Source organism: Populus alba, chromosome 19 (genome assembly GCF_005239225.2).
Source record: "Populus alba chromosome 19, ASM523922v2, whole genome shotgun sequence".
In the NCBI taxonomy this organism is placed as follows: Eukaryota; Viridiplantae; Streptophyta; class Magnoliopsida; order Malpighiales; family Salicaceae; genus Populus; species Populus alba.
This window is the reverse complement of record NC_133302.1, coordinates 7473935-7496976: the sequence shown is the minus strand read 5'-3', so window position 1 is coordinate 7496976 and position 23042 is coordinate 7473935. Positions and strand designations below refer to the sequence as shown.

At 36.6% G+C, this 23042-nt stretch overlaps 1 pseudogene; it reads right to left on the bottom strand.

Moving 5' to 3' along the window:
- Positions 1-20048, bottom strand: part of LOC140955094 (uncharacterized) — a 48595-nt pseudogene extending 28547 nt beyond the window's left edge.
- Positions 20049-23042: the final 2994 nt, after the last annotated feature.

Here is a 23042-nt window from a genome sequence, read left to right as displayed (position 1 = left end):
TAAAAAAAAGCTCAAGTTTAAGGGTCAATTAACTCCATAAGACATGGATTATAAAAACTGAGAAAGATCGATTGATTTATTTTTGGAAACTACTGGTGATACTTGTCCTTTACTTAAAAAGATTCAAACAATAGTTGCAAGTGAAAAAACAAAAACACCAACAAGATGAAGTATAAATACCTTACCTGGATTCAAGATGTTCTGCAAGAGCTGCTTTTGCCTGAGCAGTGTTCAGACAAAAAAGAGCAGAAAGCACAGGCAAGAGAAGAGTATATGGTTTTATGAAATGATTTACAGCTGGAGCAGAGAAGAAAGAGTATAAAGAGATTGTTACCAGTAATAGCGCAGAGAGAAGAGTATAAGGATCAAGCAACTCCAAACAAATTTGACAGGCCTCAATATTGTTAAAGCTAGCTAGCATTCATGAGTCTGGTTTGTGTTAACGTCTAATTGTTTTTTTAAAAAAATTGAAAATTTTGTAGTTTTTTAAATTAATTTTTTTAATATTGTTAAATTTTTTTAATATATTAATATTAAAATTTAATTTTATAAAAAATATATATTATTTTAATAAATTCTAAATAAAAATATACTTTAAAAAACAACATCTAACATCATTTTCCAAACACTACTTTCCAAACACTAAGTAGTATTAGTACTGGTAAGCTCAATCATAACGATTAATTAATGTTATTGTTTGTTTCTTACACATAAAGTTTAGTAAATCATTTATAAATAATAATTTTATTTATAAATATTATCCAACTATTTTAATGGTTAATTATCTCCATCTCTATACCATTATTATTATCTCTTTCAATACTATAATCTCACCATCGTCATCACTATTATCATTTTTTTAAAAAAAATATTTTATAAAAAGTATATTTTCAATTGATTGAAAAAAAAATCACTCAAAACAAATCAACTATACTCACCTATTTTGCTAGCCTATCTGAGTTCCTAGGATTGCCTTCTTACACATTAGGTCGATTCTAATAATCATAGATATCAAAACTCAGTCTTACCTATTAGATCAATTTAGTGACCAGTCAACTTGAGACCTGTTCGGGTCAAGCTTGATTTTGAAATAAATGTATCAAAATAATATTTTTTTATTATTTTTTAAAAATTATTTTTGATATTAGCACATCAAAATAATATGAAAACACTAAAAAAATATATTAATTTGAAGCAAAGAAAAAAATATAATAAAAAAATCAATTTTTTTCAAAAACATTTTTAAAACGCAAAAAACAAACAGGGCTAATAGATAGCTGTTGTAAGGCATCTATACAGAGAAGAAACAAAATTTTCTTTTTTCATGAATACAATTAAAATTAAAAAGAAGAAGTGCATCTTTTATATTTATCTTGCTATACTTCTTAAGAATGTTTTTTAATTAAAAATATAATAAAAACAATGTTTAATTATCTATTTGTGGAACTTAATTATGATTTATCCCACTTAACTTGTTTCAGAAATTAAAATAGGAAATTTGTTCTGAAAAATATAATAATCATTTTAAGCAAAAAAAAAAAAAAGAAGAAGAAATTGCTTCGTTATTGACTCGGAAAATTCCGAAGGCTATGTCGAAAAGTCCTAAATTTTTTTGTTGTTGTCTCATCTATTTATAAAAGAAAAAAAGAGAGTTTTTGTTATTGTTTTTATGAGACTGAAAACTAGCATCTCTTTGTAATAGAAAGTCCAGCACATGAGGTGGGATTTATCATACACAGAGACTTGATCACAAACACTCCGATGCTACCCTAGAGGGCTGTCCGATCACTGTCAGCTGATTCTCCAAAGCCCGGAGGTAGACTGGGGGTGGAAGCCGTTTCGTTTCATAAATTGCTGGCTGTCGCACCCTTCTTTCTTAACAGATTTTGAGGCCCTCTGGTCTGAAAGCTGCAAGGAATTTCCAGGTGAGTTTAGTTTGATTAAGAAGTTGGGGAACATGGGAAAAAAGCTGAGACAATGGAATAAATCCACTTTCGGGGATCAAAATTTAAAACTTGCAGACATCCAGAACTCCATCACAACGCTTGAGAACTTAAGCGAAGTGAGTCTCTTATCGGAGACCGAAAAAACAAAGCTCCAGGGGCTGAATTCTGAGCAATGGGAAGTTAACAGAAGGGTGGAAGATATGTGGAGGCAAAAATCTCGTCAAAATTGGTGTAAAATGGGGGATAAGAACACTCGTTTTTTCCACATATCAGCAAGTCTAAGGAAGGGCCGCAACTACATTAGTAAGATTGATCATAATGGCAGTCATCTAGTCTCCTCAAATGATATAAAAGAAGGCGCTGTCAACTTCTTTTCAATCCTTGTTTCGGCAAACCAACATGCAAAAGAATTGAAATGGGAGGTTCGGGTTCTCTAAAAATTCAGAAGCCAAATCAATTTGGCTAGAAAGACCACCTTCAATGGAAGAAGTGAAGCAAAGCTGTGTGGGACTTGTGATTGGTTCCAAAGCCCCTGGCCCTGATGGTTTCACCTTTTGTTTCTATAAAAAGGTATGGAATATCATCAGCTCAGAGGTTTTTATGTTTGGTTAAAAGTTTTTTCAGAACTGGTAAACTTCCAAAGGGTATCAACTCTTCTTTTGTAACTCTGATTCCGAAATCAAAGGAGCCCGAGCAGATTCTCCATTTTCGTCCGATAAGCCTGATTCACGGGCTATACAAAATAGTGGCAAAGCTACTGTCCACTAGGCTTCGTCATGTCATGACAGATGTGATCAGTGTTAACCAGTCTGCATTTATTGCTGGGCGTCAGATTCTAGACGGGTTCATGATAGCAAATGAGGTTGTCCATGGTGTGCGTAGCAAGAAGAAGCATGGTCTCTTATTGAAGGTAGATTTCCATAAAGCCTTTGACTCAATTTTATGGGAACATATTGACACAAGTATGGGATACATGGGTTTTGGCTCACACTGGAGGAAGCTGATATTCGAATGGCTTATCCACTTCAAAATTAGCCATCTTGATAAACGGTTCTCCTAGTAGAGAATTTAGTTTGGAGAGGGGTCTCAGGCAAGGGGACCCACTCTCTCCATTCCTATTTGACATTGCAGTTGAGGATTGACAGTTTTATTCAATAGGGCATCAGCTTCAGGTTACTTCAAAGGCTTACAGACTACCCCAGGTCATTACTTAACTCATTTGCAATATTGCCGACGACTCTCTGATTTTCTTGCCAAATGATTTTCCCTCTCTTCTACATGCCAAGAGGATTCTACGTTGGTTTGAGATCATTTCCGGACTGAAAGTTAACTTCTATAAAAGCTCACTAATAGGTATCAACTTGGACAACGACTACACCTCATAGCCTGGCGAACTCAGTCTTCTGTCGTAGTGATACTTTCCCGGTTAGGTACCTTGGACTACCTCTTGGAGCCAATCCCAGCAGAATCTCTACTTGGAAACCAGTGTTGTCCACTATCAGAGCAAAGCTACTCACATGGAAAGGGAATTTTTTGAGCATGGCGGGAAGGTTATGTCTAATTAAATCAGTCTTGAGCTCTCTTCCTCTGTTTTACATGTCAGTTTTTGCTATGCCAAAGGGTGTTACTAAAGCCATCTCTTCTCTAACCCGGTTTTCCTTTGGAAAGGAAGCTCAACTTCTCATGGCCTTTTTTAAGGTGGCTTGGCATAAGGTAATAAAGGATAAATCTTCTGGTGGTCTCGGGTTGGGATCCATCCACAAACAAAATCTGGCTTTGCTCTTTAAAATGATATGGAATCTAGACAATGGAGTGGCAGGAGGCTGCAAAGAACACATTCTTCTAAAATACCGACCTCAACTTCATAAATGGGTATCCCTGAGTTTGCAGGTTCTTTATCTCCAACTTGGCATGGCATTGTTTCGGCAATCTTCTCAACACAAAACATAGCCAATCTTTTACATGCAAATGTCGGGTTCAAGGTGGGTGACGGGAGGAACATCCGGTTTTGGACTGACTCTTGGCTCGGCTCTGCAACCAATCTCCAAACTCTTATTCCCCAGACTTTATAAACCTCTCCTTGCAGCAAAACACCAACCTTGCAGATATATACAATTTGACAGATGCATCTTTAAACCTTTCCTGGAGAAGAACCCTTCGGCCTCGTGAGATCTGCCAAAGGGAGAGCTTGATCGCAGAGGTGCAGCGTGGTCTCCTTTTCTCAGATGGGCAGACTGCAAGTTATGGAAATTCCACAGCTCTGGCATGTACTTCAGCTCAATCAGGTCGCCTCTTCTTTGATAGTCTATCGGTCACTGAAAATAATCACTCCCCTTACTCTGCTATGGAATGGTTATGCCCCCCCAAAAGTGGATGTGTTCATTTGCTTCTTCTTCATGGAGGTTTGAGTACAAGAAGTTTTTTAGCTGAGAGGAGAATCATAAATTATGAGGAATCTCACTGCCCATTCTGCTGCAAGGAAACCGAGACAATTAATCATCTTTTCCATTGGTGTCCTATAAACATGGTCTCTTTGGGGTCGTTTCTTGAAATGGTTCGGCGTGCTCAGGTTGTCTACACAAAGACCCAAATCAAAATCTGCAGGAATGGTCCGGATTGATTAATGGAAAATTTCAGCGTCGTGCTATTACCACTCCTCTGTAAAAGGTCTGTATTGGTCAATTTTGGATAGCGCGCAACCGCCTAATCTTCCAATCCAAGGCTCCTGATTGGGATATTTGATTTTTGATCTCACTTTTCACCGTTTGGCTTTCTGGTTGAAGTCCTCAGTTACTAATTTCAGCTATACAGGCTCAGATCTTTTTAGAAATCCTGAATGTATTATGAACTGGACAAATTAATTAAGTCCCTCATCCACTTTGGTCTTTTCTTTTTTCATATTCCCATTGTATTCTATCTTTCGTTTCAGCCCCACTTACTTGATGGGGCTGCTTATTTAATATATAATATATCTCGTTTACTATCAAAAAAAAAAAAAAAAAAAAAAAAAAAAAAAAAAAAAACAAACACTCCGATGGTTTAATTTCTGAACTCCGAAACGGCTCTATATAGCTAACTATATTTGTTGCCCATGCTTCTTCGCTGCCGGCCGAGAAAAAAAAAAATTGATGTAAAAAATATATTAGAATAAAAAAATTTAAGACCCCAGTCATAGATTTAATTGGTAATTTTAAACAATATAAACAAAAAAAAATCAACAATATTAACAATTAAGATGAAAAAAATGTAACGAGTAAAAAACATATGAAAAAAGAAATCCGATTTGAGCCTACCCAAGTTCTCAAACAATCCAATATTGAATGGTGAACCAGTAAATTTTTTTTTTAAAAAAAAAAACATAACAAAAAAAGCACTATTAAATTGGGTGAAATCACAAACTTCATGATCATAGGCATAAAATTAGGAATAATTTTATAGAAAGAAAAGCAAGAAAAAAAATTAAGGATAAAATTGAAAATAAAAAAAAAGTCAACATATATTAACCTTTCAAACCTATGATTCTAGTCATAAACTCGAGATTAACCATATAGAAGGCAAACTATAAGAAATAAGAAAGCAAAACTCTAAAAAAAAACAATAAGAAATAAGAAAACATGAGCTTAAAAAAAAAAAAACAAAACTTCGGTGAACCTCCTAAACATTATATAATTTCTAAAACTCACAACCCATTAAAATCTTACACCCAGGTTCATTTAAGAAACTTAATTCCCAACCAATTTAGTTTTGGATGATTAAATCATGAAAAAAAATATCAATAAAAAAACTTGTCAAAGCAAAAAAAAGTAACAACAAAAAAGAATGAGAGTAAAATTTGGTATGAAAAAAAAAACTAAGAGAAGATGAAATTGTAAAAAAAAAAAAAAACAATTTAAACAAATGATCGAAAATAAAACAAATAGAAAAAAAAGACCAAATTTGAAAACTAAAAAAATAGTAAGGTTTAAATAAATAAAAAATTATAATTTGATAGATTATTTATAGATTAAAAAATAGTAGGGTGAAATTGCAAAACATTTATAATTTTATAACTTATTAAAAAAAAATAGTAATAAAATGATAAAGATCAAATGTGAAGGCAAAATAAATTGAAAGGGCTGGTCTTAATTTTTGAAGGGATGGTGTTGAGTTCGAGGATGGGAGAAAGAGAGAGAAGGAAAGGGGGGAAATGATCGCCGATACCAAACCAGATGTGTGTCTAGTCAACATGCCACCACATCATGTAGGGGTGTCGAGACCTTCTAAACACCACCCTGAAAAGTAGCTTTAGATTGTCGAATAACCTAGCATGCACCGCCCTTACAACACTAGGGCTATCCACATGTTGGCGTGTTCATAATTTTTTTTAATAATATTTAATTTATGTCAAATACAGTAATGCCCCTAAGTAACCTTTAAATTTACAATAAAACCAATGTGAAATGACAACAAAAAAAGAAGCTCTTGTGAGAGAGTTATGTTGATTTTGTTTTTAAAAGTATCAAAGTAATCACCATATTTTGAAAAAGTTGAAAAGACCAACTTTTAATATTTTAAAGAAAATTTATTATAATAATAAGTGTAAATGAAAGGCTTTTCTAGAGGTGTTCATAAATATAATTGAGTCGAGTTTGGATCCATAATTATATTCAACTCAACTTTTGATATTTTACAAAATTATAGACTTGACCCATTTAAATTTTTTTATACTTGAAGGGTTTGATATTTCAAGTTGGGCTAAGTTTTTCATGGTTATTACAAATATCCACGGGTTGGACTATTAGAACCAAGGTTGTCAAAATCGTATTTTTGATACGGTACGGAAAATGCAAAATAAACTCAGATCGTAAAAACAGATTGTAAAATTGTAAAATCGCAAAGAAATTTTTTTTTTCATATAGAATAAAAGCACCTAAAAATACAGGGTTCAAATAAAAATTCATGCATAGTTCAAATACCTTAAAATACATTGTTCAAATATAAAATTCATACATAATTTAAGCAACTTTTCATCAACTAATAATAATTAACATATTTAAAACAAACAATCTACTAGTGTTGAAGCAATTCAAGAACCAACCATTAAATATTTAATTATTTTTCAAAACCATTAAATATTTACAAAGAATCTTGAACAATTAAAATCATGAAAACTAGAAGTTGTATCTATATTATGTCTATTCTCCGTGTAATGTTTTTTACTAATTAATGAAAAAATTTATGATTCTTATAGGAAAATTTTATTTTGAGTTGGACATTTATTCTTAAAAAATAAGATACAATACATGCTTGATTATTTCCACACCAACCAAACATGTCCTATGTGTTCTTGGTCCAACAACCACACGGTGTGGTGACTGTGGTCCCCGCCTAGTCAAAGAGAAAAAAATAAAGATCTAGAAAAGTCAAGACCATCATTCCCCGCCACCCATTACCTAGGCTGTTGCTACTATTGAATGCGTTGCTAACTTGCTATTGGCTCAGCTGTTAGGACATAGGCGAGACTAGGCTGCATCGAATGCCATGGTTGTTGTTCTCAAATAAGCAGTTATTGAAGACGGTGTTCGGGATTTTCTTGTTAGCCCTGAGATAAGCATTTCTTTAGCTTCCTTCTTCATGAGCTGTGTATTTCTATTTTACATCTGGTTCAAGTTTTTTTGACAATCTCAGATATTACGGAGAAAGAAAAAACTCTTAAAAATCAAATCCATCGGCATCACCAAATTCCACACCATAAGATCCTGAATCAGGTCAAATAATACCAATATCATAGATGTGTCGGTTTTTTTCAACACCGCTTTCTAATTGAAAATGCATCAAAATATTGTATTTTTAATTTTTTTTAATTTTTTAACATTATCACATCAAAACCATAAAAATTACTTGAAATGCATGAATGTTATGTTTTTTCATACAAAAAGTAGTTTAAAAAACACTTTTAAAAACAGGTTGAACCACGTTATCAAACACAAAATCAGTATGGATGAGAAATTAGTAGGAAAACACACCTCGAATACAAGAGAGAAATAGAAAAACTAGTGAGTTTTGCATATTATCAAAGTACTGTTTCTTCACATGACAAAGATTTCGAAACTGTTAATCAAAATTTTAATTTCCCATTTGAGGTTTATGAGGTGCCTTGGTGTCAAGACTTCCTTTTATTTGAGTATGTTGTTACGTTCATCTCCATGTATCATGAAATGAGAGATTCAATCACAGTTAATTTATTAACTATTTATTGAACTTAATTATTGCTTATAACCGCTTTCCTTTGACATCCCAATTAACTTGTTATTGAAAATTTATATAATCATTTTAGGAAGAAAAAGAAAAAGAAAAGGAAACAGCTTCTTTAATGTCAAATTATTGGCAATGTAATTGTGCTTGCTTGCAAATTATTAGCACTGCAATATTGGTATCATGAAATGCATAAAGCTTTTGTGGCGAAGATATGTTTCTCGAGAACCCATTTGGAAAAGCGGCAGTTTTTTTATTTTAGATATTTTTTAAGAGTATTTTTATTTAAAAAATATATTAAATTTAAGTTTTTTTAATTTTTTCAATGATTTTAATAAGTTGATGTTAAAAATAAAATAAATTATTTTAATGTATTTGAAACAAAAATATTATATACCATAATACTAAACACGCTTGGTAATTAAAATGAAGGGGCACTTATATATTCAGCCCAAGATGGGCAAGTTGCATGCCCTGCACCAAGTTGTTTTTCAAAATTGAAGACAGACATTCGAAATATTCAAAAATCTCAATCTCACCTCCTTGAGAACACGTCCAACATGAGCAATGAAGGGGCACTCATATATTGAGCAAATTGCATGCCCTGCACAGGTCTGCACCAAGTTGTTTTTCAAAATTGAAATATTCAAAAATGTCAATTTGAAGATTCCATTTTCAAACCTCACTTTCACTCACAACCCTTCGAAGATCAAAGAACAAAGAACCAGGAGCAGAACAAGAACTTGGAGGTTACTGCCATCCCTCCAATTTTATTTATAGATAAAATCAAAGATTACAAGATCTTTATCGTAAAGAAAAATAATCATAATAGCTTAATCCTGTCAGGGCTATAAATCCCGATCTCAGAAGAATGAGAAGCAACCAAGCTCTCTGCAGAAAAGCATTGCTCAACAGTAAAATTAAAAACTCTGGATCAATATTTGATGGCAGCGAATCCGGAAGAGGCAACACGCCTTCTTTTCAATCCTTGTTGAATATAAGGCTTGCCTTCCTTCACCATTTACCTATAAAAAAAGATCACCAAATAGTTAAAATCCATGAAAAAATGAAGCGCCATCCAATTCCACATTAAAAAAAATAATAAATTAACAGAGGAATCAGTGAGAAAAACAAGTTTTAAGATTAAGAGAGGGAGGGAGGAGAGGAATATAAACACGATGGTTACCTGTAATTCAATATGGTTCAACAATATGGTTCAAAATGTACATAGGGATAAAGGACATCCTTTGCGTTAGGATGCTCCCACTCCACTACTGTCTCCCACCATTCTTTTGGAAATGCATTGATGTATTGAAGAGAAGGGGGAGGAGATGGCTGGCCATTTTCAAGCAACGGAAGACAAATTGGAATCCTCTTCAGCTTCTCACATGTGTCTACTTCAATTTGTTCAAGAGAATCGCAAATCACTCTTGCACCACAAATGCTTTTCAGTTCTGGTAAAGATCTCAATGTCAGAAATCTTAACTTTGGGAGTATTAATTCTGTGATCGGATTGGAGCTGCTGCTGCTGATTTCTTCATCTGTTGTTCCTATTATCTCCTCCATTTTCTCACATTCTTCAACTACAAGATGTTCCAAGTTTTTGAGGTTTCGCAGCAAGACAAGAGGGAGTAGCTTCTTCATACTCTTACAGTCATAGCAACAAAATATTTTAAGACCAGAAAATATACTGTTAGATGATGGCAATAGAAGTGGAGCGGAGCAGAACCAAGAAGATAAAACCAAGCTCTCCATGTTACTGCACTGCTGAATGTTGAGGAACTCTAGTTTAGTTGCATACATTATCACCGGTGAAATGTCGCATAAAGTTGTTGCATCAGTACATGTAAAAATCTCTAGTCCTTGAATGTCATTTGGGAACATGGCCTGAAAATCTCCATCTCCGTTGATACTCAAGTTACGTAAAACAATTTCTTTACTTCTGCCGAAAGGTCGCCAAAACTGCGGAAAATCATCCAAAAGCCCTACATGGATTCTGTAATTCCTTAGTGATTTGGTTTGATCCCGAGATCTGAGAAACTCCACAAAGTCAGAGCAACCTTCAAAACAGCATTGCAGAGTTTTCAACTTCCTTAAGCACCCTACTTCCTTTCCTTTAACCGTTAACGAAGCACCAGATGCAAACACTTGCAAGTGAGAGAGTTCAGGTATTACCCTACTGGGAAACTCCTTTTCACCAAATGATTTACCAAATGAACCGAGTCTGAGATACCAGAGGTTGGATAGACATTCCATTCCTTGAGGCATATTTCTAAGTTTAGTTTTAAAGAGATCTAACCTCTTTAGTGCCCTGAGCTTTCTTAATGATGGTACACTCCTTAAGAATTGACAATCACAGAGAGATAATGCAGTGAGACTCACCAAATCAAAGATAGAATCAGGTAATTTTTTGATATTTGTGCTAGACAGATTGAGTACCTTCAGCCCATGTAATTGCATGAAAAATGAATCTGAAATAAATCGCAACCCTTTATTACGATATAGAAATAGAGTTGACAGATTGGGACACCTTGGTGAATGGCTCGAGGGAATTTCTTCAATATGGTTACCCATTAGTGAAACTTTCACAAGATTTTCTGTCCACTCCTCTGCATCCGGCAATTCTTTTAATTGCATACCCGCTTTAACCATGACTTGAGAGTTCTCTTGCTGTATTTGGATGGCCATGTCCCTAATCAAGTCATGCATCTTGACACATCTACTGCCATCATACACCATTCGAGCACTTTCCAATAGGCAGACATTTTCAAGTTTATTGAGCATTGTGTGGCCCTCGTCAAATGTTGCTTGACTGCTCCTCATTCCTTTCATTATTCCCTCATCAATCAAATAATTTATGAGGACATCCCTTTCAATTAAATCATCTTCAGGAAATAATGCACAGTATAAGAGACAATGTTGTAGTGCTAAATCATCTAACTGATCATAACTAAACCTCAATAACCGGAATACCTCATCTTCCATGTCCTTAAATTTTGATTCTCTCAATTTATTTAACGTATTCCTCCACTCATGTAGGTCATCCACTCCCCTTAAGCTTCTTGCCACTGTAATAATTCCCAATGGCAAACCAGCACATTCCCTCGCAACATCTACCGCAATTTGCTCAACTTCTTGAGAAAGTGCTTTGTCATCTCCAAGTTTCTCCATGAACAAAGAGTAAAAAACGTACGCAGAGTTTTCAAAGGGATTCAATTGTTTTATTTTCACTTAAAGCTTCCTCTGTTACAAGCAGAATATATATAGCTACTCTACATAAGAATCCCTACGTATCAGATCCTATAGTTTAGGACTGATTTGCTAATTACATGGAAACCTATTTCTACTAGGATACAATCACGTATTTACTGGGATGCTGGAATATATCTTTCCAGCTAATATCAGAGACAATGTAGGACTTGAATGCTGCAAATCCAACTTGGAGATAATTACCGTAATTGTTAACACTCCCCCTCAAGTTGGTGCGTAGATGTCACTCATTCCAATTTCGCTGAGAATTGCACTAAACGCGTGGTTTGACAGTGCCTTGGTTAGTATATCAGCGAGCTGGTCTTGAGATCGAACATGAGGAACTTCAATTAGCTTTTCTTCTAGCTTTTTCTTGATAAAATGCCTAACAACTTCAACATGTTTAGTACGATCATGTTGAACAGGATTATGAGCAATATCACATGCTGCCTTGTTGTCACAATACAACTTCATAGGATTGACTGGCTTAATATGTAAATCTATCATCAGATTTCTAATCCACAACAATTCGCATATAGCTTTAGCCATCCCTCTATATTCAGCCTCAGCACTTGATCTAGCAACTACCTCCTGTTTTTTACTTCGCCATGTAACCAAGTTTCCTCCTACAAACGTGAAATAACCAGAAGTAGAACGTCGATCTTGAATAGAACCAGCCCAATCAGCATCTGTATAACCATTAACATCCAAATTGTGTCCTTTTGTGAACAAAATTCCTTTTCCTGGAGACGACTTCAAGTAGCATAAGATACGGGTGACAGCATTCATGTGTTCTTCGCTTGGAGAATGCATAAATTGACTGACCACACTCAATGAATAAGCTAAATCAGGTCGAGTATGTGCAAGATACATTAACCTTCCAACCAACCTCTGATAGCGTTCTTTGTTAGTCGGAACTTGATTGGAATCACCATGTAGTTTCAAGTTCTCTTCCATAGGAGTGCTAGCTGGACTGCATGCTGTCATACCTGTTTCACTTAGTAAGTCTAAGGCATATTTTCTTTGTGAAAGAAAAATACCTTTATCTGACCGTGACACTTCAATGCCCAAGAAATACTTCAACTCTCCAAGGTCTTTCATCTCAAACTCACGGGCAAGGTGCTCGTGTAATCTCTTCCTCTCTGCTGGATCATCTCCGGTTACTATTATATCATCAACATACACAATGAGAATTGTAATGTGTTTTTCATTATGCTTCAAGAATAAAGTGTGATCCGAGTTACTTTGTGTGTAACCAACTGTCTTCATAAAATTTGTGAACCTTCCGAAACACGCTCTAGGAGACTGCTTTAAACCATATAGGGATTTTCTCAACCTGCAAACCTGTTTATTACCTTCCGTTTGCTGTTTACAGCTGGGAGGTAATTCCATATACACTTCTTCTTGGAGTGTTCCATGTAGAAATGCATTCTTTACATCAAATTGATGTAGCGGCCAGTCAAGATTAACTGCTAGAGATAGTATAATACGAACAGTATTAAGTTTGGCCACCGGTGAAAAAGTCTCCATATAATCAATTCCATATGTTTGAGTATATCCCTTGGCTACCAGCCTTGCTTTGCACCGTTCAATAGTTCCATCCATAGTTTTAAAACCCGGACCGGCCCGGCGGGTCGACCCGGGACCCGGCTGACCCAGGCATGAAACCGGTTCGGATGAAGGCCAAAACCCGCTTGGGATTTGGCCCGGTCGACCCGGAGGGTCGACCCGGGACCCAGTCGACCCGGCCAAACCCGGTCACTTTTTTGTCCTCTGAAATGAACCCAAGCAAGGAGCCAGAAGTCCTTCTGCCTTCTGGTGGTGATGAGGTACCTTGATGGAAGGGTAGGAAACCAATTGTAAAGGTCCCACGACAAAAAAGAACATGAACATAACATCCTTGTAACACTTGAACTCTTCAGAAGGAGACAGCTTGACTTTAGGCTGAATCTTGTACTTGTCAAGCCCAGCAGATCGCCAGAGATTTGTGAAGAACAAGGGTAAAGGCACGACAGAGAAGATCAGAAAAAGAAACAAGATGTTGTGGCAAAATAGATAATAATCAGACTTTTTTGCAGAGTAATTGAACCACAATGTCTCCGCTACAGTCAAATTCCTTCCTAGCGCCGCCGATGCCTCGTCGAGGGTGGAGTACGGGAGCATTGCGGCGGTGGAGAAGACAGAGGCTTCTTCACCTGGCTCATCACCGTGCCCAGCTTGGGTCCTTGAATCACCAATGCTTCCACTTCCACCTGAAAATTGCCGCAGATCAAACACGACTGATTTAAAACGAAGGCATGAATCGCGACAGCTCTCTTTCCCAAATAAATAAATGAATGAAAAGAAGAAGGATGAAAAGAAGGTTTTTTTGGGTTGACCCGGGTTAACCCAGGTCAACCCACCTGACCCGTGACCCAGAGAGTCGACCGGGTCAATAACCGGGTCGGGTTTCAAAACTATGGTTCCATCAGCTTTGTATTTAATGGTGAAGACCCACCTACACCCAACAGGTTTCTTTCCTTTCGGCAAGTCAACAACGTCCCATGTTGAGTTTTGTTGAAGGGCTTTCATTTCTTCATTCATTGCCTCCCTCCATCTAGGATCAGCCAAGGCTTCCTGCACATTGTTAGGAATAGATACAACGGATAATTGATGTACAAATGCCATTTTTTCGTTTGACAATCTATGATAGGATACATAGTTATTCATAGGGTATTTGAGTTTTGAGTGAAGGGTTGGTTCATAGTTCACCTTGGGTTTACCTCTTGTGACTCGATTAGGTAGTTCTTTTAGGGACTCAATTGGATGAATATCATGAGACTCAAGTCTGGAATCAACCGGGGAAGACAATTGGTTAACTGGTACACTGTGGGAAACTGTCGGCCCCTCCAAGGTATCCTGGTTACCATCAACGATTTCTGGACCATTTTCACTGGTATACTCTTCCCTGTCCTGGTGTTCCTCTGTGTTCTCATTAACTGGACATTCTTCATTACTCTCCAAGCTATCCAAAGTATCAATCAGTTGGTTACCATGTGCAATGATATCCACATTGTCTGTAGGCTTAGTTGCTATCTGCACTTCATCGTTCTCCTTAGTTTGAGATGAATAATACATAGTAGTTTCATGGAAGACCACATCCAGAGTAACATAAAGTTGGCGAGAAGGAGGGTGATAACATCGATAGCCTTTTTGGTGCAGAGCATAGCCAACAAACACACATCGAAGTCCCCGAGGTTCCAACTTAGTTCTCAAACCTTTATGAAGATGTACATAAGCTACACATCCAAAAACTTTAGGAGGTAAGTTTGGCATTGTAGGAGCACTTACAAGGCGATGGAGAACCTCGAAGGGGGTTTGGAATTGCAGAGAACTAGAAGGTACCCTTTTGATAATGTATGCTCCGGTAGTAACAGCTTCTCCCCAGTAAGTAGTAGGCATGTGAGCTTCAAATAAGGAGGCACGAACGACCTCAAGGAGATGACGATTTTTCCGTTCAGCCACTCCATTCTGTTGAGGGGTGTAAGGGCAAGTTGTTTGATGAATAATGCCATGTGTGTTCAAGTAATCTTTCAAGCTGTGATTGATAAACTCTCCCCCATTATCAGTCCTGATCACCTGAATATTGGTCTGATACTGTGTTGCTATCATTTTGTGGAATTGCTGGAATAAAGAACTCACTTCACTTCACTCTTTGATTTTCATTAAGCAAATCCACGTCATGCGGGTGTGATCATCAATGAATGAAACAAACCAACGTGATCCATTTAGAGAAGGAGTGTTTGTTGGTCCCCATACATCCGAGTGAACAACCATAAAAGGTGCAGGACTTTTATTCATACTAATAGGAAATGAAACACGATGACTTTTAGCACGTTCACATACATCACACTTAAAATCTAAAACAATCAATTGTGAAAATAATTGTGGGAATAATTTCTGTAAATATCCAAAGGATGCATGGCCTAAACGCCTATGTGTTGGCCTAAATTTGCAAGTGCACAAATCGTAACAAGTAATAAAGTGATGAGTAGAGTATCGTCCCACGAGGATTTTTAAAAATTACTACTAATTACCAAAGTCTTTTAAATTATGATCCATTTGAGGAATCGAATAAGATAGTTTATGAAACAAAAATTAATGATTAAAAACAAACAACCAATTGATTAAATATTAATGAATTCAATTGTACTGGTTCTAGGATTTCTGACTTACCGTAACTATGCCTACATGAACTTTCTCGATTAAATTAATTACTCCTAATGTTGATAATCAGGTTTTCCTTATGTAAATATTAATCTCTCTCGAGCATCAATAAATTATTTCGACAAACAAATTTTATATACTCTACAAAATTTCTGAACTTGTCAAAATTTATTAAGTACTGTAAAACCTGTAACGATTACAAAAGTTCTTAGGATATCTCTATCCTATAGATTTCTTACGGTATTTCGAACAATAGCTAAAACAATTATCACTTCTCAGTTTCAAATTGAATTCTAAATCATGCAGATGTTGGCCAAACACACGCAAGCATTACACATAGAATGAAATACTCAACATCTTAATGTAATAATTCAATCGAAGAAATTGTTCACATAATCATAGTAAGGTTACATCAAAAATCCCAGAATAAAAGTCTACTCCATAGTTAAATTAAAGAGAAACAAACTTGATACGATGAACATCACTCAAAAGCAGAGAATTTCAGCGGAATAGATAGGTGTCCTCCCGGTCTTCAATATTTTTGCCTTTGTTCTTTTTTTGTTCCCCTTGGTGCCGCCTCCTCTCTTTTTCTTTTCTATGTTGTAGGGTTTCTGTTCTGTCCTCTCTCCTCCTTTTTCTTCTTTTATATTGTGGCTTTTCTACCCCTGCAGTAATGAGGAAAGTTTCCTTTTCTGCATTAAATTCCTTCCTACTCAGACATTGCGGGCCCAATTTGAGGTAGAAAACGTGCGAATTCAAAGATCTCTATTTCTGGAGAAATTGTAGATAATCAAATTTCTTTCCAAAGAAACTGATCTTGCAATTTTTGGACATCTGAGGGTTGATATAAGGGCCATAAACCGAAACAGTCTTTGCAGTGCAGGAATTTCGGGCTGGTTCAATCCTTGTTTTTCAACTCGCTTTTTGGGCTTCGAAACAACAAAACTGAGTTATATGCCCTTCATATGTTTTGTAGACCTTCATCTCAGCTATTTGAAAATGGTTACGAACATCCGAAACTAAATTGTATAGCTTCTTTGCAGCACATAATGAATCACTGTTCAGTTTCACTGCCCGGCTCTGCCTGTTCAGTAACCTAAGATCTGAAAACACATTAATTTCCCACGAGGTCAATAGTTCAAAAAGAGATTCAAAATTCTAATTGTCTTGTGCAACACATCCAAAATATTTAAAAATCAAGCATGAATAACAGAAATTATACATGCTAAAAATTCCCTTATCAAATAGCCCCAAACTTGAATGTTTGCTTGTCCTCGAGCAAAAAGGAAACCATGAAAGCAGAGTTCTAAAAGCTCATGATAAGTTCAACTTTCACATTTAAAAGGCTCCATCATGCAACATTCACTTCTTGACTTAGCTCATAGACAATATTAGATAATGAAAAATTAAGCATTCCTACTCTCTGTGCAGGTCGTTGTACAAACTTCCAACTCATCCATGTGTTTCATGTGTTTAGCATCCTTGAACCGTGCACAGTCATTCCGTCATTTTTTTTTTTTGAACAAGGTAGCAAACTTTAGGAGTAATAACACACTTTTACTTGTCTTTTGACAAGGGTGATTTTTTTAAATTTATCACTTGTCTTTTGACGCGAATACAAACATTTGTGATGAATGCACCCGGTTACTTAACAGGTCATAAACTTAAAATGCTTTGCATACTCATATTTTAAGCTGTCGTTTGACGTAAAAGTAAACATTTGTGATGAATACTCCTAGTTACTAAGCAACTCAAAACATTGGAGTAGGTACACATCATATACTTATTCATTCAATTTCATACTCATTATCACTCCTTGTTTTGATATATATATTTTTTTAGAGGGTAATAACAAGAAAGAACAACACACTTATCTCTTATGCATAACTACACAATTCACATGACTGTGCTGAAAAAGTGTACTTCAATAATTCAAAAGAAAATAGTCATGCTTAATCCAACTTTATAAGATATCATCCGCTCTAAGCCAAGAAATATCATGGTTACATCATGAAGCACCTAAAAATGTCAAAGTTGGTCTTAAATGCATATCACTTTTCACCCTCTGTTTTCATGGTTCTAGTGTGCAATGTCTTTCATAGTCAAAATATGCAATGTCTCCCCCAAACTTAAATATCACATTGTCCTCAATGGAAAAATAAAGAATAGAAAGGCTTACGAATACTTCCTTTTGACTTTGTGGGTGTGACTTTGCTGTTGCTCCTGGTTATTTTCTTGTATAATCAATTCCTGCACAACTCAATGAAACAAATAAGGTTTTTTTTTTTTTTTTTTTTTTTTTTTACGTGGGTTGCCTCCCAATCAGCGCTTAGTTATAGTCATTAGCTTGACTTTTCCATTTATCTAAGATGAAGTGAGAGGGATATCATCCCTTTTCCCAATAGACTCTCCATTCCTATAATGCTTCAGACGCTGCCCATTCACTGTGAATGTTCCCTTTTCATCATGGGTGACCTCTACTGCTCCATAAGGAAATACCCTCACAACCGTAAATGGTCCTGACCATCGTGATTTGAGCTTACCAGGAAACAAGCGGAGCCGTGAATTGAAGAGTAATACTTGTTGACCAGGGACAAACTCCTTGCGTACAATGTGTTTGTCATGCCATGCCTTGGTTCTTTCTTTGTATATCTTGGCATTTTCATAGGACTCATTGCGAAATTCATCCATCTCATTAAGTTGCAGGATTCTTTTCTCACCTGCAACCTGCAAATCCATGTTCAGTTGTTTCATTGCCCAGTATGCCTTATGCTCTAATTCAACAGGAAGATGACATGCTTTCCCAAAAACTAATCGATACGGAGACATTCCCAATGGTGTTTTGAATGCTGTCCGATATGCCCATAATGTATCATCTAGCTTTCTTGCCCAATCTTTCCGAGAATTACTTACTGTTTTCTCTAAAATTTGCTTCACCTCTCTATTTGATACCTTTGTTTGGCCATTTGTCTGAGGATGATAAGCCAATGCTCTTTTGTGTCTGACTCCATACTTAGATAGCAGTGCTTCAAACTGCTTGTTGCAAAAATGAGTTCCTTCATCACTGATGATGGCTCGAGGAGTACCAAATCTGGTAAAGATGTTCTTTCGTAGAAAATTAAGTACTACCTTGCCATCATTTGTAGGCGTTGCAATTGCCTCGATCCACTTTGATACATAATCCACTGCTAAGAGAATGTATTTGTTGTTATAGGATGAAGGAAAAGGTCCCATGAAATCGATGCCCCAAACATCAAATAATTCAACTTCTAGGATATTCTGTAGTGGCATTTCATTTCGTCGAGATATATTCCCTGTATGCTGACATCTATCACAAGCAGTAACAAAAGCATGAGCATCTTTAAACATAGTGGGCCAATAAAAACCTGAATGCAAAACTTTGGCTGCAGTGCGCTGTGTTCCAAAATGCCCCCCATATTCAAGTGTGTGGCAGTGCTTCAATATATTTGTCATTTCCTCTTCTGGAACACACCTCCTGATGACTTGATCTGCACAATGCCGATAGAGTATTGGCTCCTCCCAGAAGTAGTGTTTGACTTCAGAAAAAAATTTCTTCTTTTGCTGGTAAGAAAAATCTGGCGGTATGATCTTACCTGCAAGAAAGTTGACATAATCTGCATACCAAGGAAAGAATTTGTTAGTGGAAATTGCTAAGAGTCTTTCATCAGGAAAACATTCATTTATAACCGTGAATTTAGGCTCCAGCTGCTGTGTCAATTCCAGCCTTGAAAGATGATCTGCCACCACATTCTCAGTCCCCTTTTTATCTTTAATTTCTACATCAAATTCTTGCAGTAATAGGATCCAACGGATAAGTCTAGGCTTGGCATCTTTCTTAGACACTAGGTGTCTAATTGCAGCATGATCAGTATACACCAGTACTTTGTTTCCCATCAGATAAGGCCGAAACTTATCAAATGCATAGACCACAACAAGCAACTCTTTCTCGGTTGTGGCATAATTGAGCTGGGCATCGTTGAGTGTTCTGCTGGCATAGTATATGGTGTGAAACACATTATTTTTTCGTTGCCCCAGTACTGCTCCAACTGCATAATCACTTGCATCACACATAAGCTCAAATGGTTTCTCCCAATCCGGTGCAATTACAATAGGAGTTGTCACTAACTTCTTTTTCAACAACATAAAGGCTGTCTTGCATTCCTCATCAAACTGAAACTTTATGTCTTTTAGCAGCAGACTGCATAGCGGTTTGGATATTTTAGAGAAGTCTTTGATGAACCTCCTATAAAATCCCGCATGATCAAGGAAACTCCTAACCCCTTTTACTGTAGTTGGCGACAGAAGCTTGTCTATTGCCTCAATTTTAGCTCTGTCTACCTCTATTCCTTTTTCTGAAATCCGGTGCCCCAATACTATACTTTCCTTTACCATGAAGTGACATTTTTCCCAGTTCAATATCAAGTTTGTCTTTTCACAACGCTCCAAAACCAACGCCAACTTTGCAAGGCAGTCATCAAAAGAAGTTCCAAATACAGAAAAGTCATCCATGAAGATCTCAATGATTTGCTCCACCATATCTAAAAAAATAGCCATCATGCACCTCTGAAAGGTAGCTGGTGCATTACACAACCCAAAAGGCATTCTTCTGAAAGCAAAAGTACCATAAGGGCAGGTGAAAGTGGTCTTCTCCTGGTCCTCAGGTGCGATGGCTATTTGGTTGTATCCTGAATAGCCATCTAGGAAACAGTAGTATTCATGCCCAGCTAACCTGTCTAGCATCTGATCAATGAATGGTATGGGGAAGTGATCTTTGCGAGTTGCCTTGTTGAGCTTTCGATAATCCATACAAATCCTCCATCCAGTTACCGGTCTAGTAGGGATCAAGTTGTTGTTTGCATCTTTTACCACTGTCATTCCTCCTTTCTTTGGCACAACTTGAACTGGGCTCACCCATGAGCTGTCAGAGATTGGATAAATAACACCAGCATCTAACCATTTCAGAACTTCTTTTCGGACTACCTCTTTCATGGTCGGGTTAAGCCTTCTCTGATGTTCTACTGTTGGCTTGACTTCATCCTCCAACAGAATTTTATGCATGCAAATAGAGGGACTGATGCCTTTGATATCTGCCAATACCCACCCGAGAGCTGCCTTATGTTTTCTCAACACCCTCAACAATTTTTCTTCCTCTGTTTTGGTCAGCTTTGCAGAGACTATCACAGGATAGGTGGAAGCTTCTCCAAGATATGCATACCGAAGGTGTTCTGGCAGAGGTTGCAATTCCAGAACCGGTGCTTGTTCACTGGTTGATTTTATCTTTGGTGCTAGTTGTCCCAAATCTTCAAAGTATCTTTTGCGGTTAGGTTTAAAAGAGTCCATCCAACATGAATATTCTGCTATTTCAGCATCCTCTTCCAGTACATTATTTACCAAACATGCTTCCAACGGGTCGGTTGGAAGCTTGACTTTGTCATTAATTAAGGAGTCCACCATTTGAATGCTGAAGCAACTCTCCCCCATATCTGGTTGTTTGATGGCTTTGAACACATTGAAAATCACCTCCTCTTCATTCACCCTTAACCGCAACTCCCCTTTCTTCACATCAATTAACGCACCTCCAGTGGCCAAGAATGGCCGGCCAAGCAAGATAGGAATCTCATTATCCTCCTCCATATCCAGTATGATGAAGTCTGCTAGAAAGATGAACTTGCCCACTTTCACCAGTACATCTTCAATTATTCCCCTTGGATGCTTCAATGACCTGTCAGCTAGCTGCAGTGTTACTGTGGTTGGCCTTGCTTCACCTAAACCAAGCTTCTTAAAAATAGATAAAGGCATGAGATTAATACTTGCACCTAAATCACATAAAGCTTTTTCAAATATAGAATTTCCAATGGAACATGGTATAGTAAAACTCCCTGGATCCTTAAGTTTAGGAGGTAGTTTTTTCTGCAAAATAGCACTACATTCCTCAGTAAGAGCGACAGTCTCATATTCCTCTAGCTTTTTTTTGTTTGAGAGGATGTCCTTCAGAAATTTCACATAGCTTGGCATTTGTTCAAGAGCATCTGCAAAAGGAATGTTAATCTGCAATTTTTTAAACACATCAAGAAATTTAGAAAATTGCTTATCAAGTTTATTCTTCTTGAGATGTTGTGGAAATGGAATTCTCTGCATTATTTCTTGCATTGGTTCTGGCAGAGGATCAGATTTTTTCATATTCTGAATTGGTTCGACCATTTGCTCCTCTTCTTCTCTTCCTGCACTCTTGTTTCCAGCAGTCTGCTCCACTTCTTTTCCACTTCTTAAAGTTATGGCCTTGCATTGCTCCTTAGGATTAATTTCAGTTGTGCTTGGTAGATTTCCTTGTTGTCTACCCGTGAGCATGTTGGCTAACTGACCAACCTGAACCTCTAAATTTCAAATTGAGGCTGCTTGGTTCTACAAATTGGTATTTGTTTCAGTCATGAATCTGCTGGTGTTGTTTGCTAATTGTGTCATAGCTTCTTCAAGTTTTGATTTCTCTTTCATGTTCTCACTTGAAGATGGCATGGCTGGATTCTTCATGACAGTTTGATTGTTCCACGAGAAATTAGGATGATTTCTCCAACCGGGATTATATGTTACACTGTAGGGGTTGTTCTGCCGGTTGTAGTTTGACACAAAATGAGCATGCTCTGCCTGAGAGAATGGGTTCCCAGTCTGACACTCTTGGCTGAGATCAAACTTGAGAGTGAAAGAAGCATACAATGGTCAATATAAGTTTACAATGGTTCATCTGCAGTATTGCTGGTTTGATCTCAAAATTATTGGCCTCAATCCTTGGTTTCTTGATAACAGAACGAATTCCTGTCACCTGTGGGAGAGCAAAATCTCTCAATGCCCGTGTATCTTGCTCAGGATTTTCATTGTCTGCCATGATGCCTGAACTGTTTTGAGTCTCTCGCGTTTTCTTTCTTAATCCCCTTGCAGTTCTCTCAATCTCAGGATTATAAGGTAGCAACGGCTGGTTTTTGTTGCTTCTCATGCACTAGACAACACACCTAAAGAGCTGAAGACAAAAGGCAATCAAATTAGATCAAATTTAATTTATATTGATATTATTAGTAATTTTATCTAAAATCCCCGGCAACGGCGCCAAAAACTTGTTGGCCTAAATTTGCAAGTGCACAAATCGTAACAAGTAATAAAGTGATGAGTAGAGTATCGTCCCACGAGGATTTGTAAAAATTACTACTAATTACCAAAGTCTTTTAAATTATGATCTATTTGAGGAATCGAATAAGATAGTTTATGAAACAAAAATTAATGATTAAAAACAAACAACCAATTGATTAAATATTAATGAATTCAATTGTACTGGTTCTAGGATTTCTGACTTAGCGTAACTATGCCTACATGAACTTTCTCGATTAAATTAATTAC